Source organism: Alligator sinensis, unplaced genomic scaffold, assembly GCF_000455745.1.
Source record: "Alligator sinensis unplaced genomic scaffold, ASM45574v1 scaffold255_1, whole genome shotgun sequence".
NCBI lineage: Eukaryota > Metazoa > Chordata > Crocodylia > Alligatoridae > Alligator > Alligator sinensis.
The window spans coordinates 1,684,693-1,699,311 of record NW_005842270.1 but is presented as its reverse complement, the minus strand read 5'-3'; the positions used below and the strand labels follow the sequence as shown (position 1 = coordinate 1,699,311).

At 44.7% G+C, this 14,619-nt stretch overlaps 1 long non-coding RNA gene across 1 annotated transcript in view; it reads left to right on the top strand.

The window, feature by feature from the left end:
* The window catches only part of LOC112550971, a 44,463-nt gene extending 30,682 nt beyond the window's left edge, over window positions 1-13,781 (top strand). Inside the window, exon 3 of the long non-coding RNA XR_003095060.1 lies at window positions 13,740-13,781. This is a non-coding gene — a long non-coding RNA (uncharacterized LOC112550971). The remainder of the gene's footprint in view (window positions 1-13,739) is intronic.
* The last annotated feature ends 838 nt before the right edge of the window (window positions 13,782-14,619 follow it).

The following is a 14,619-nucleotide window of genomic DNA, read 5'->3' as shown; positions in this document are numbered from 1 at the left end:
CTGCTGAATGCTTGGCCTCCACGATATGATGTGGCAGCAAGTTCCACAAGTGAGTTGTTAGGTTCACAGCAAAGTGTTTTCGACTTTCCAGCTCCTGATAGTCCTGAATAGTTTCCGGAAATGATTACGAGTCCGTAGAGGAGTATTTTGATAGAAAATTTGAATGGCACCGGCGGTGTTGAAGGGGCATGGCAAATTACTCGACGCTGTCTCTGGTTGCTAATTGGATAATTCTCGCTCTTTAGTAGGAGCCCTTGCATTTATGAGCGTGAACGTTTTCTTTCTGCGTTGCCCGATGTTTCAGTAAAAATGACACACAGGCATCCTTGTGAGGAAGCTCGTTTTCAAGCTGTGAGCTCCACGGTCTTACTGTTCGCGGCTCTATCACACAGGGGACTGGATTGGATGGTTCCTGTGTCCCTAATCATTATTATTGTTTCCCATGTTATATTGCTGTTGTGCCTAAAAATTGCACGCAGGTCTCATTGTGCGGCTCGCTCATAAATGACAGTCTCCACCCCACGCGTCTTAAAATGCGTCTGGAAGCCTGAACCAGATCGATGCCCCGCTGCATTTGGAAAAGCACACACCCACGGAAAGGCAGCATCTCTGCCCTGAGCAGTTCACAGGCTAAATAGAGAAGGGAGTGGACAGGTAAAGGGGAAAGGCAGAAACAGAAGCGAGCTGGTGGGAAGTGACTGTCCCAAGGTCACCGGGCAAAACGGTGGCGGAGGGGAAAATTGAGTCCTGAGCACCACACTGCTGTCACGGCCCATCGAAAGCAAAATCTCTTTTATATTAAGGGGGAAAAAGGGGCTTTTCTTCATGCGACCTGTGGGGACCGTACCTGGGTTCATTCTGCTCCAGCCTCAGCCTTGTGCAGCTGCATAAGCTCCCCCGTCTGCAGTAACGACAGAGCCCGCGATGCAATGGCAACGATCCACGTGACCACCGATAAAAAGGAGACTGTCTAGGAATCCCTTGCAAAAGACACATATGCTAACCATGCCTAGTGCCTGCCGTCGCATCTTATTTCCTGTCCTAAGGAGCGTGCGGCAACTATTGACCTGACCGCTTCAACTGAATATATTTAAACATATCGGGCCAAATTCCCCTCTTAGTTACACCACTGCAGCCCCCTTGAAGGCCTTGGAATTGCACCAGATGTTTTCAAGAGGGAGAGTTTGGCTGCTGTGCGTTCATTAGTCAAGAGCTGGCACACGCGCTGAAATGTGGTCATTAGCATTACTAATTCCATGATTAAAAAAAATAAAAATAAAATAATGGAAGGAGAGCTAATGTCAGCCTCCACTGTGCGCCTTTGCCAAGATGTTTCCTTAAAAGATAACAGATGCTCCGAGGATAAAAAGAAATTAACAATTTTGTGCAGTTCTTCATTTGTTTTAAAACCGGCTGTTATCATAAATACTGCCGGATTAGAGGCCCATTCATAACTGTGACTCAGTTATGCTAACAATCGAAAGGATTTATATATTTCCTGTCCTACTTCACTTGGGCCCACACAGCTGGGTCCTTGAGAACCAGCTTGTCCCAGGATTTGGGGAAGAGAAGAGCATTGCAGCGTCTGCCGCAGGTATTCAGGCCACGCGGAGCGGAGTGGGCTGGCCCCAAATCACGGGGCTCGTGATTCTGCGCACGTTTCCATGCGGCCAAAGCGATTTCTGGGCGTGCGGGGTAGTTTTAGGCAAAGCATTTAGGCAGAGCTGGAGAGCCAGCTACCCTGGGATATGGGCAGCTGCCTCCTTTTTTTAGAGCCCCGAAAAGACGGAGACCTCGTTACCCGTTTCAAGGCCGCAGAAAGGATTCATATGTGGGAGCTCATTCTGCTGCCCTGACATTAGGGTTCAAGGGCAGACTTGCAATGGCCTGGAGATCCCCTATTCCCTCATTGCCACAGTACAGGACATTGGGGGAGCTTCCTCTTAGCTTCTCTCTCCCTGCCTTTCTCTGACCTAGGAGGGTTGTGTTCGTAGTCCTTTGTGGCATCCCATTCATAAGTCTCAGGTCCAGGCGATACCTGATCGGGGATAGGAGGATTGTGCCCCATCTGTCCTGTTTCTGCACAGAGACACCTGGAAGAAATCATCCTTGGCTGGAAAGTGTAGGCAAGTAAAACCACCCCTAATCTTGTTACCATTTTTGATGACCCTTTGGTGTGGGAAGGAAGCAAGAGACTATGGAGAATTTTACTCCCTTTGGGAGTTGCTTAAAATAAAGTTATGCAAACAAAGGGACACGTTTGCTGCCGATTCATCCCAAAGTTTTAAATCTTGCTGATGGGCCTGGAATGGAAACGCATAAAAATACACTAGTAGATTTGCTTGGCACCTGGTACTATGGAAAGCCAAATTCAAACCCCCTTTCCTCTGGAAACCAGAGTTGCCTTTCATGACAGGAGCTCTCTTCTTCATTATGTACCTGTCTGTGGATTCGATAGCTGCTTTTCCAAACCTGGGGACCAAATAAGAGATGGAAACAGGCCTGATTTGGATCTCGACTCTCAGTGGATGCTATCTAAAGTCCAATGCTTCCTTTAGAATAAGGAAAAATGGGGCAATTTTGTTTCAATAGAAAAAATGTGTTGCAAATGGAAAAGCCTCGTTAAACATGCCCAAACATGACTCAGTTTTGACTCAGCCCTTATTCAGACAAAATTCCCTGTGGGAATGGTTGTGATTTCACAAATGTTAGTGTAAAACAGGAGGAATCCCTTTGAAGACACTGGAGTGATACCAGCATGTCATTGGAAATGGCATCACTCTAGCCCCGCATAAGATCTGGCCCGTCGATCTGATTTCGTTGCTCCTTTTACCACGATCATGTTCTAAAACTAGTGATTAGAGAACCAAGTTTTCCTCCAGTGAAAAATACCAACAGAAGTGCCTTTTTTTTAAATTTTGTTGAATGTTTGGAGGGTTTTGTTGTTGTGGCAAACCCCCAAATTGAAAGTTTGCAGGTTCTCAAGCATCAAAATTGGAAATTTTTCAGCCAGTGGGTTTTTAATGTTTCTGCGAGAATCTGTCAATGCTTGAAGAAAACAGATTATTTTTCTAATGACGTTCCATTACAAAGTTGTTTTCCATTTGGCAAAAAGCACCAACAATTTGGTTTTGTTTCCATCAGCTCGACTGTGTGGTTATAAAGTATTTCTGTTGTGGAAGTTGCTCCAGATCTTAGGTAGGTATTGGGCTCCAGTTGTGCAAAGCACTATGCACCTAGTCGGGCTTTCAAAAGTGCCTCCTAGGTTAGGCCGTCTAAATCGGATCAAAACAAGTTGAAAATCCCTCCAAGTGCTTCAGTGCATCTTTAAGTGCTTGAACAGCTTTGCAAATCTGGCTTTTGAGAGCTGAAGCCTCATTTAAATTCAATGACACCAGGAACATCAATCCCAAAGTGACTTTTGAAAATGCGGCTTAGGCTCTAATGGTGCCTATTTGCTTTTGCAGATTTTCCCCTTGGGTTTTTTATGTATATTCGTGTCTATAGAAAATGATTCTCCCTGCATAAGCTGCAAGCTGTTTTTGGCCAGGCTTGCTCTTAGTGGATGCTAACACGTATCTAGGCTGGGGATCTATGCTTTTTTTTTTTCCTCCCCCTTGCCTATAAAGTGTTTGTGATACCCTTAGTGAAAGCAATAATCTCCAAAGAGCGTGAAATAATTGGAGTCTTGAAGGTTTTGGTTAAACCCATAAAAAAACAACAAATATGAGGCAGCCAGCACACAGCAGGTACCAGGACACTAACTGCCAGTTCCCAGCTATAAAAACACACCACTCGTACAGTTCACACAACAGGCACAGATGCAGTGTTAACGGCTGCCAGCGGGGAAGGGAAAAACAACCATTTGGATGCGAGCGGACTGGAGCTGCGCATATCTTCCCCGAAACAAAAATAGTAGCTCAGAATACAGTCGGAGCTCTTCTGGCAAGAGGAACCTATGGATGGGAAGCACATTAGTATATTTTGCCGGTCTGGAGTGCACAAGTGTTATTGTGACCACTGAAATCACGGCAGGGAGCATAGTGCATAACTTACCGACCGCCCGGCACGATTTTGACCCCCCATTAGTGTAAATCAGGGCAGAAGGCAATGCAGTTCCTCCAGTGTGAACCAGAATGTCTGTCCATCCCAAGAGTGGTATTTGGATATCTAGACTATTAAATGGACCTGGACCAAAACCCCCGGATCTGAACTCTGTGGAAGTTCAAATTCAAATGCAAATTTTGCAGCTGCACCCTATTGTCCCTGAGCTCAATCAAACCCAAGCTCTGAGCCACCCACAAGCTTAATGAAAGTTTAGATTCAGATCGGGTCATCCTGGCTTGGGGCCAGTCATTAAACACACACACAGGGTGGGTCTGAGTCTCCTCTCGCTGGCATACATGCAGAGTTGCTCCAGTAAAGTGAATTGAGTTTCCCAGGGGTCAAACTAGTGTAAATGAGATGAGGCTCTGAAGCAAGGGAGCCAACATTTAACACTGACCAAGAGCTTTGGTGGAGCCTGAGACAAGATGGGGATGGATTGCCAAGGCACATTGTTGGGGAATGTGAAGATGGAGAATGACTATTTTTCATGTCAGCCTCAGCCCACATCTTGCAGTGCTATGAAAGCTGAGACTTGCAAAGAGAAATGCAAGTGCCGACCAATAAATTAACTGCTTGAGCAACCGTGCATATGGACCGCTCTTTAGTGAGAGGACAGCTTCTGCAAACCAGCGGGAGAACTTTCTACTGGAAGGCCGAGGTGGGCAAATCCATGGGAAACGTGCGTTTGCTTCCACAGCCAGTTGCTATCTGGTTTCACAAGGACAGATGGCAATGAAACGGCTCAGCTGACAGCAGTATATGTCTCAAAGGAAGTTGTGTGCTGACCACAACTGGGCAGCGAGACCCCTCCTGGGACTGTGCTTTGTTCTTATTGCCCTGCGTGGTCACAGCTTTGTTGTATAGTGTTGGGTTGTGACTTAACCATCAATGTATTAGCTTCCTTATCTGCCAAACTGAGATAATATTTAGTACAAGGCCCTTGAAATGGGGGGAGACAAAGGAGTCGGGTATACCACATGCAGGAGAGATTCCTTATTCTGAAGGTAGATCCCTGGCTCTCAAGTTTGGAGGCTGAGGAACATCATTTCTACTGCATGGGCACCTGTACACACCACAGGTTTTAATCCTTATTAAATTAAATAGGTTTATAAAATTTAAACTTGTTTATTTTGGAGCGTCACATCGGTGTTTACACACACTAGGTTTTCAAACAAATTAAGCCTGGGAGCATTGCATCTGTGTTTACCCTCACTAGGTTTTTGAAGGAAGTAATTAAGCCGGGTCCCTGGCCAGCACTGCAGGAGAGCGGGACAGTCCAGTACTGCCCCCAGCCCAGGGTCCCCCACATACCCCATGCCCATGCCCTGCTGTGCAGCTATGGAAGCAGGGAGCTGACAAACCACACAAGAAAAAAAAAAGCAGAAGCAATTTGAAAGTGAAAGCAATTCGTAGGGATAAACTACAGAAAAGTCGCAATGCCATCTGGCTCATTACAGGTCTTTGAGTGCCTTTGTGTTTGCATGCAACGAATCCATGGACATGACTCTTTAATTCCCGGTGAGCCAAACTAAATTATGTCTGAGGAGCTTTAGTTTAATGCACAAGGAACTCTTTTAAAGCGTCTCAAAATCTCGCTCGTGCAAACAGACACGCAATTGCAGCGGATGAAAGCGCAAAAATCGTGGCATGTACATGAGCCCCATCAGCGTTGGCTGGGATTAAGATATTAAGGAATGATTTCAGGCTGCACTGTGCTTATCAAACCGGGGAGACGCAGTCCATATAGGGAGCCCAGCCCTTAGCAGAGAGCGTGCTGGCAGGAGGCATCGCAGAAGTATTTGTTAATTAAAATGTTTGTTTTCCTACTGAAATTTTTCAATTTTTCTTTTGCCACAAAGGAAAATATTATCTATGTTTTTCATAGAGGACGCTTCCCCCTCCCCTGCCTTCAACTCTCACCAGTTCTAGACTGTTTCCTGGTATAAAATATTGTCAAGTGTTAATATTTAACATCAATATGTCCTGTAGATCGTACACTCCCTGGTTTTCTCTTTCTTTCTTTCAAAATTGGAAATATTTCAGCTAGTGAGCTTTTAATGTTTCAGGGAGAATCTGACAATGTTTGAAGAAAACAAATTATTGTTTTAAAGGATATTTAATTACAATGTTGTTGTACCAACAGTTTGGGGTTTTTTTCCCATCAGCTTGACTCTTTTGTTATAAATTATCTCTGTTGTGGTAGAAGCTCCAGATTTTAGGCAGGTATTGGGCTCCAAAGCACTACACACCTAGTGGTGCTTTCGAAAGTACCTCCTAGGTTAGGCCATCTAAATCTGATCAAACCAAGTTGAAAATCCCTCTAAGCGCTTCAGTGCATCTTTAAGTGCTTGAACAGCTTTGCATATATGGCTTTTGAGAGCTGAAGCCTCATTTAAATTCACTGACACTGGGAACATCCAAAGTGACTTTTGAAAATGGGACTTAGGCTCTAATGGTGCCTATTTGCTTTTGCAGGTTTCCCCCTTGGGTTTTATGTATATAAAACAGCATCCCGTTTTTCTTGATTTGGGACTTCCCATTTCCAAAGAAACACAGAGCTCCTTAGTTTGAACAAACATTTTCAGCTCTGTAGGAAGTTTGGAGAGTCCGTTACATCGGTGTGATCTGACAACAGACCAAACCGGTTTCTACCAAGCCGTCCTTGTCCGGAGAATGGGTGAGACCAGACAGGAGGCAGACGGGTATGGTTGTCATGAGGTGGCATGGTACGCTTCAAGTTTCCCATTTGCTATAGGAAACCAACTAATTTTTGCAAAGGAACCAAGCAAACTGGATTTGGCTTCCCTACCCACATGTGCGATAGGATGCAGATTTGGAGACCAAATAGCAACCCAAACACTTCCCCCTCTCAGGATTTTGAATCACTCTGTAGTAACCGCAGGCTCTCTCACACGGTGTTCGATTGCCAAGTTGAGATCCCTCGTGCAATTCTTAGTTAGGAGGGCCAGCATGCTAAATATGGCGCTTACTTCATTTTTTTTTCATTCTGCAATTTCCTGGAGAACAATCTATTTTTCAAACACCTTTTCATATACTGTGTTCTCAGGATCCGCGCAGTTCAAGTTCCCCTACCGTGGAACACGCTCTTGGCATTTCCCTCGTCTCTCTTTCCTCAGGCTGCTCCTACCGGGGTGCCTGAGCTTTTTGCCATGGTGGTTTACCTCCCTGTGCTTCATCTCCCTTTATAGCTATCTTCATGTAGAAACATCCCTTTGCCACGTGTGGATTGATTTATTTAGCTCCATGTGCAATCGATCTCCATGTCCATTAGCTTTTGTTCTTGGACTTTGTCACTGAAATGCTTCTGGAAGAAAAATTCTCCAATTGCAGAGTTTACATTATTGGGATTTAATCTGCAGGCTTTTTATTTGGGGATCTTGCTGTTTTCCCAGATGGGGAAAAAGACTGCGGTGTCAACCTGCGTGGCTTTGGGAGCCCCATACACATTTGATGGGCCTTGCTTCTAAAAATGCGCTATTTTTAATGTTCCCTATGTCCTGTTATGCAGGCTGGGCAAAACAGATAGCAGAGGGCATGTCTACACGAGACACTAGACGTGCATTTAGACTTATTCTACTGTGCATTAACGTGTCATGCAAAAAGCATGCTACTGTGTAGTAGACTTCGTATAACGTGCATTTAGCATCACTCAAAAATTGTTCATCATCACAGTAGCACTGATTATGGCGCATTAAGTTAATACCTGTGATTACAGGATTAAACTTAATTCACCATAATTATGGTGCATTAATGAACATGTAGACGCGCCCATTAATGACGCATACACACTAGCAATTACCTGATGGTGTAACGTGTACTTCTAACCATTGGCCTCTGCTGAATGAATCCGACCTACCCACGTGACCGATAACAGCCCTGCAAAAAATCTTTTCTCCCATGGCTTTGAGTGCTTTTTTTTTTCATTTCTGAAGACTGAGCAAATATCATTTGTTTCCTGATTCTCCTCTTCTGAGCAAGTTCATTTCTAGGCTTTGTGCTTAAACATTGCTTTTCTGTTAGCAAAGGGCTCTTTAAATATGTTCCCATCAAGCGCCTGCAACACATTCAGAGGGGATATGAGACCTGGTATTATTATAGCTGTTGTGATGGCGGTTCTCTTCTAGCTGTTAATAGAGGTCTGTGGGTTTGGGGCAGAGGACCCTGACTAGATCAAGGTGATTTTTTTTTTGGATGAATAGTTTATGCACTGAGAAATGCTGTTTTGGGTAGGGGGGAAATTATTTCCTGAATTTGGCACAAGTTGCAGCTGGAAAAAAAAATTAAAATCGATTTTGAATGTCAGAATATTCTGAAATGAAATGTTCTGATTTTTGTTTTGAGACAAAAAAATGGAAGTTAAAGGGGGAAAAAAGCCCTCTAATAAAAGGAAATGTTTGAATGAAACATTCTGGTCAACCTGCAGAGACACCTGCTCCAGCCTTTCCCAGGAAAATGATGGTTTTTGGCAAGAATGAAACTTTTTAAAGGATTTTTCTGTCCTGCCAGTGAATCAATCAATAAATCGGTAAATAGTAAAGCTCCCCCAAACCAAAACCATCAGTGATTTGCACTGCTGTAGCCTTCACATGTATTCTTCATGATGTGTTTCATCTCTGCCTCTCTTTTTCCACTGGAAAAATGGGGAGGGTAACACCTGTGTCCGGCTGTGGGGATGCACGGATCCGTGTTTGCACACTGCTTGCATATGAAGCTTGATTTTGAGTCAAGGGCTGCCTCTCGATTCATCTGCTCCCAAACCTAGAGCTGGTTTCAGTGGGAGAAGAACATGTCCATCCAGTGCCTGCTCCTTTTCCAGTGGAGTCAATGGGAACTTTACCATTGTCAGGGGTGTATTTGTATCTGTGCTCATCTGAGACAAAAAAGAAATGCAAAACTCTAGCCCTCTTGGTTCAGAGATGATATCTTTCATTAGACCAACTAAAATAATTTTTTTCCTGCAGAAAAAGATTTTTTTGCAATTTCTTAGTTGGTCTAATAAAAGGTTTCATCTCTCAACCAAGAGGTCTAAAGTTTTGCATTTCTTTTACCAAGGCCAAGGTATTCTGGGGTGCCACCAGATCCTTTGAAGGGTGCTGCGAGGTGTGAAGGGATAAGTAGAGAAGCCAAGCAGATGAGACTTGTCCCTGCCTGGATGATCCTCCATCCTTACTGCCCAGCCCCTACATAAGGAGGTAAAACACTGTAATCTATACAATTTATATAGATTGAATGGCCGCCAGTTAAGACAATCAATGCATATTATGATTATATTATAAATGAATTATAATATATATAATTAATCAATTCTAAGGATGAATGTAAATACATTAAGTTATAGTAACATTATTATAAATTGATTTTTGAACCTGGTGGCCATACAGTTCACAACGGTCATGGAGGGGTGTCTTGAGGCTCAGGAGGGGGCACTTCAAACCCAGTGCCTTGAGTCCAGAGAGGTTGAGAGCCACCGATCGACAGACGGCAGGTCCGATCCTTCCATAGCCCTGCAGTTACTTCACAAAGGTTAGATGGTGCAGCTTTGAACGGCGCAATTCATTGCCTGCCAAGGCAGATTTATATCCTTTCAATGAGCCCACAAGCTTCCTTATTACCTGGATGGAGAATACTTGACAGAGGAAAAGTGCATTTCCTTTGAGTGGATGCGGTTAGGGTGCAGAGGGACTCTGGCTTCACCGAGTCCTCGTCCCAGATTTATATGTGGGTCTGGAATCGAAACCAGGGCTCTGCCACGGTCTTACCGGCACCGGGGGAAAGCATACAATGAAGGCTTCATGTTGTTGATAGGTTCTTGCATGGTTGGTTAATGTTAATATCCGATGCTTGAGAAAATCAGTGGAAAATGAAAACAGCCAAGTAAATGGCCCAGTAACTATGTAGTGTCCAAGTTACATTGCATTAAAACACCATCCATCATGAAGGTTTGCCTCTGAGCATTCACTAGGCGCACACATTTCCAAAGCCTTAGCAAGTCCAGACAGTACGTGTTATTTTGCTGGCCTGCGGTAAACAGAAGGGCACACACAGCTTGGCATTTTTAAATGAGACTCGTCTTGAAACAGCAAATTCAATCGACACTTTATCCTCTTGTTTGTGCTAGATTTTGCACCTCTATAACAGCTGGGGCAAGTGGAGAGAGGGTTTAGGGAAGTCAAAGCCCTGGAGTGTTGTGCTTAAGTGCCATGGTTAAATCAGGATAATTTGGGATTGGGAGACATGGTTACATCGGGATAATTTGGAATCGGGAGCCATGGTTAAATCAGGATAATTTGGGATCGGGAGCTTTCACTGTTGGTCCCAGTTGTGTCCCCTGCCTGTATAGTGATGTGGCTAGGGCAGTAAACAGTTTGATAATAGTTGCGTTTTATACTCGGTGCAGTCCTGCTAATGATTTATGGTGGTTATCTGGTCTCCATTAGCACGGTATCTCAATGTCTTTGGCACATGTATGCTGACAACTCCCATGAGAGGTAGGGAAGTCCTAAGTATGCCCATTTTACAGATGGAGAAACTAAGCCACTGAGAGGCTAAATGACTTGCCCTGGTTCGCACAGAAAGTGTGTGCCAGAGCCTGGTTTTTCCAAGCCCCAGACTTGTACCAAAACCACTTATGGGACGGACAGGACACTTGAGCAGCACCTCCTAGGAGAAACCCCTCCCAGAGCAAGCAGCTGGCATGGATTTGGGGGTTAGTTACTAGCTGGGGCTGAGGGAGAGCTCACAGAGGTAATCATCACAATTGGGAAGCTCATTAGATGCAGCTGGGTCTGTTCAGGCTCAGCACTTTAAAGAAGGGTGGATTAATTAAGGTACTGACATACCTCTAGGGGAGTTTGCCTGCTAGGAGCTTGGGTGGGGAGCGCTGGGGAAAGCAGGAGCCGTGCTGCTGGGTGTGTGTGAGCTTGCTGCCGGAAAACTTGCATGCAGGGAGGAAGGGAAGGCAGCCAAAGAGGCTGTTTGTGGCAACCTGGTCTAAGTTGTGATAAATGCTCTCTGGGGAGGGTGGTTTGTGCTCAGAATGGGCAGTGCAATGTCATGGGTTTGGGTGAGTATCCAAAGTACAGAGGTGTCACCTGCTACCCGGGTATGTGTGTGGCATGTGTGTACACCTTGTGCACCTCGGTGTAAAGGAAACCACGTGGTTCTGCATGCCTGACACTGGTTGCTAGCTTCAGCCCCTGCTCTCTGGAGTGGCTCCTCTCTACTCCACGGTCTCATCAGCAAGGATCCGGGTTTTCTTGGATTAAAATATAATCCCCAATTTTGGGGTTAAAAAACATAATCCAAAATCCACATTTCTGTGATCAAAGTTAAATACCACTAGATATATCTATATCTATACACACACATAGATACACATACTTATCTGTCTATCTATCTATTCATCTATAGATAGATATGTGTATCTATATATAAATAGATTGATAGATATGTGTGTGCATATATATAGATAGATGTGTGTATGTGTGTATATATAAATAGATAGATATAGATACATAGATAGATATGTGTGTGTATGTAGATAGATATGTGTATATGTGTGTGTGTGTATAGATAGATATGTGTGTGCGTGTGTGTATATATAGATATAGATAGATAGATATGTGTGTGTATGTATATAGATGTATGTGTGTATATATAAATAGATAGATATAGATACATAGATAGATATGTGTGTGTATGTATATAGATAGATGTGTGTGTATAGAGATATGTGTATATATGTATGTATAAGTGGCATTTCATTTTAATCATGGAAAAATGTGGAGTTCAGGTTACTCTTTCAACTCAAAAATTGGGGATTTTTTTTTTTTTATCAGAGCAAACCAGGATCCCTGCTCTCCAGGTTGCTTCACAACTCAGCTGAAGGCATATCCGCTCGCCCTCTCCCAGCTTCTTGCTTTCTCAGGCAGCCTGGCTGCATTGTCCAGCTCTGTCGGCTGCCTTATAAGAGCACTGCTGGTCTCGGCTAGAATAAATGCCACTGGATCAAGCTGTGGGGTGGGGGTGGGGGTGTCTTCCCCTGCTATTCAGCATGGGGCTTCCCATGGGATTGTCAGACTTGCCTCTCTTCGTGCACATCCAGCTCATGGGCATGCAGCTGATGCACCAGCACCTCCAGACTTTGAACAAGTGGGCATTTTCCCTTGAAGTCCCAGTCCTGTGGGTGCAGTTTCATATTGTTAGGGGCTGAAAGGACCTTACAGATCATCAGGTCCAGCCCCCCTGCACGTGGGCAGGGAAGACTGCTGGTGCAGTTAGCAGCATCTAACAAAGCTCATGCCTGCAAACGGAAATTGGGGTCCCAAAACAGCCCCTCCACGTGGCTGCTCCTGAATTAGGAGGAAGTTCCTATTGGCCTCTTTCCTTCCATATTTACAGTAGATCTTTATTAATTTTGTAGCTGCTGGGCATGTGGGAGCCCTTTGCACCCGTAGCTTATGTGCGCTTTCAACTAAAGCACCCTCCAGCTCTTCAGCGCACACAGCATGACGGCACAGATGAATGATTATGTGTTAATTATTTACACATGCACTTCATATCCCTGACTATACATCTTTTGTGTGTGCGCGCGTGCCTTTACACCGTAAAGAATATACTTCCAAGTCCTCACGTAGCACGAGAACATTAAAACAAAACAAAAAAGAGAAAGGAAAAAAGAAAAGGAGAAAACCCCAAACCCCGTAAAAATCTCAAATGCCTGTTTCGAAACAGCGCTGACTTTCCCTGAGCGTGGTGAAAACAAACAGATGTTCTCAAAGGCCATGGTGACCTGGAAACTATTAATTAGGTAGTGAGTGAAAGAGGAAATTGCAGTGTTTGGATTGCCTTTAAGGATAATTATTTTTATCCTCTACTGATGTAGCGCAGGACAGCTGCCTAACACGAACCTGCAGCTGGGTGGAACAGAGACAGGAGCTGTAGGGAGGTGGAAAGAAAGGAGTTTGCCCCTTCTGAGCGAGGTGACCGGTGGGACCCAACCAAGTGACTCATGTCAGCGTTTCAGCAAAGTCTGGGCACTTGGACAACCAAAATGTCAGCTTATGCCCGCCAAAGAGTGAAAAATAGCAATGCAAAAGGTGGCTGAGGAGCCCCAAGGGCCAGGCTGGACCTTTCTCTGTCCCTAGACCTGGACCCAATGCCAAATCTACCCTCCGTTGCAATTCCTCTGCACCCTTTTACACTTACTAATTTCACTGGCAATGCTAACATCTCACCCAGCGTGTGCAGGCATTTCTCATGATATATCCCGCTCCATTTTGCAAGTGGGAGTGTTATATGGGCCCAGTGCTACACGATTCAAGGTACCTTCTACTCATATGAGCCTTAGTGATTACCGAGGCCTCTTAAACTCAGTGCCTTCAAGGGAAGATTGAGAAAGAGCCGGATTTTATCCAAACTGGATTGGACCCTGGTATTCAGCAGTAAAAGCAATGACCAGGGCTGTCTCCGGAGTTAGAGTATGAATGCATCGCTCAGCTTCAAATAGATTAGAGCTCGATGGGGCAGATCAGTGGGGTTTGGTTCATGCCCTTCCCTTTGCAGATTTCTTGAGTATTAAAGAATTTCCTGTTTTGTCTTAATTCCTTTAGGTTCCCAGGAGGCTTCTGCTGCCCGTCCAACCAACCGGCAAATGGCAATGCACGCGTGAAACAGAAATTTCTTGCAGAAAACCACCTTGTTGACCTGTGCTGCAGCTAGCCCCAAAGAGAGACTGTCCTACAAGGTTTGTGATGTGTAATGCTGAGAGAGTAGTGCAGGAGATGGGAATATTCACTTGCATTTAAAAAAAAAAAATGTTGGTTCAGCTAATGCTTGGCCCTTTTCTATCTGGTTTCTGCCAGAGTTTGTATGACTAGGTCTTTGAGGAGTGACTGCTCTGTATTTATCTGCAAGCAAAGGTATTTTTGATGGAAGTGGGTACTTACCGGTCAGGGAGGAAATGATGTCACCCTGTTTAATAAAATGTTGCTCAGTCAGAGAACAGAAACAAGGGTAAGTGACTGTGTAGGAGCCAGAGAGCAGAAAAAAGGTGTGTGACTATGCAGGAAGAAAATAAGCAGTGATATAGCTGGTGTGAAGGAAGTATAAAGAACCCGTCGGCTGTACAATAGAGGGAGAGACTGGTCCACTAACAAAGCAAAGTAGTAAAAATCCAGTTCAGCTTATGGGTGCACCTGGAAAGAGAACAGGGCCTGGTAGGAATAAACAGTTTGCTTTCTTGTCCTTGGAGAACAATGATGAACTGTGTACCCACCCCACTGCCTTCCCTGGCTCCTTCCTTGCACCCACCCATTTGGCATCAGCCACTAATTAGTGTTGCAATGACCAAGCTTTTTCCTCAGGGTGCGTTGCTTTTGTTGGTGTCCTTGCTGTGCAGTTGGTTACTGGACCAGCCGCTGTTCTGCTCAAAGGCAGAGGGGCTCGCTTGCTAGCTGCCCTGCGAGGCTGCCAAGCTCAGGGACAGCCTTG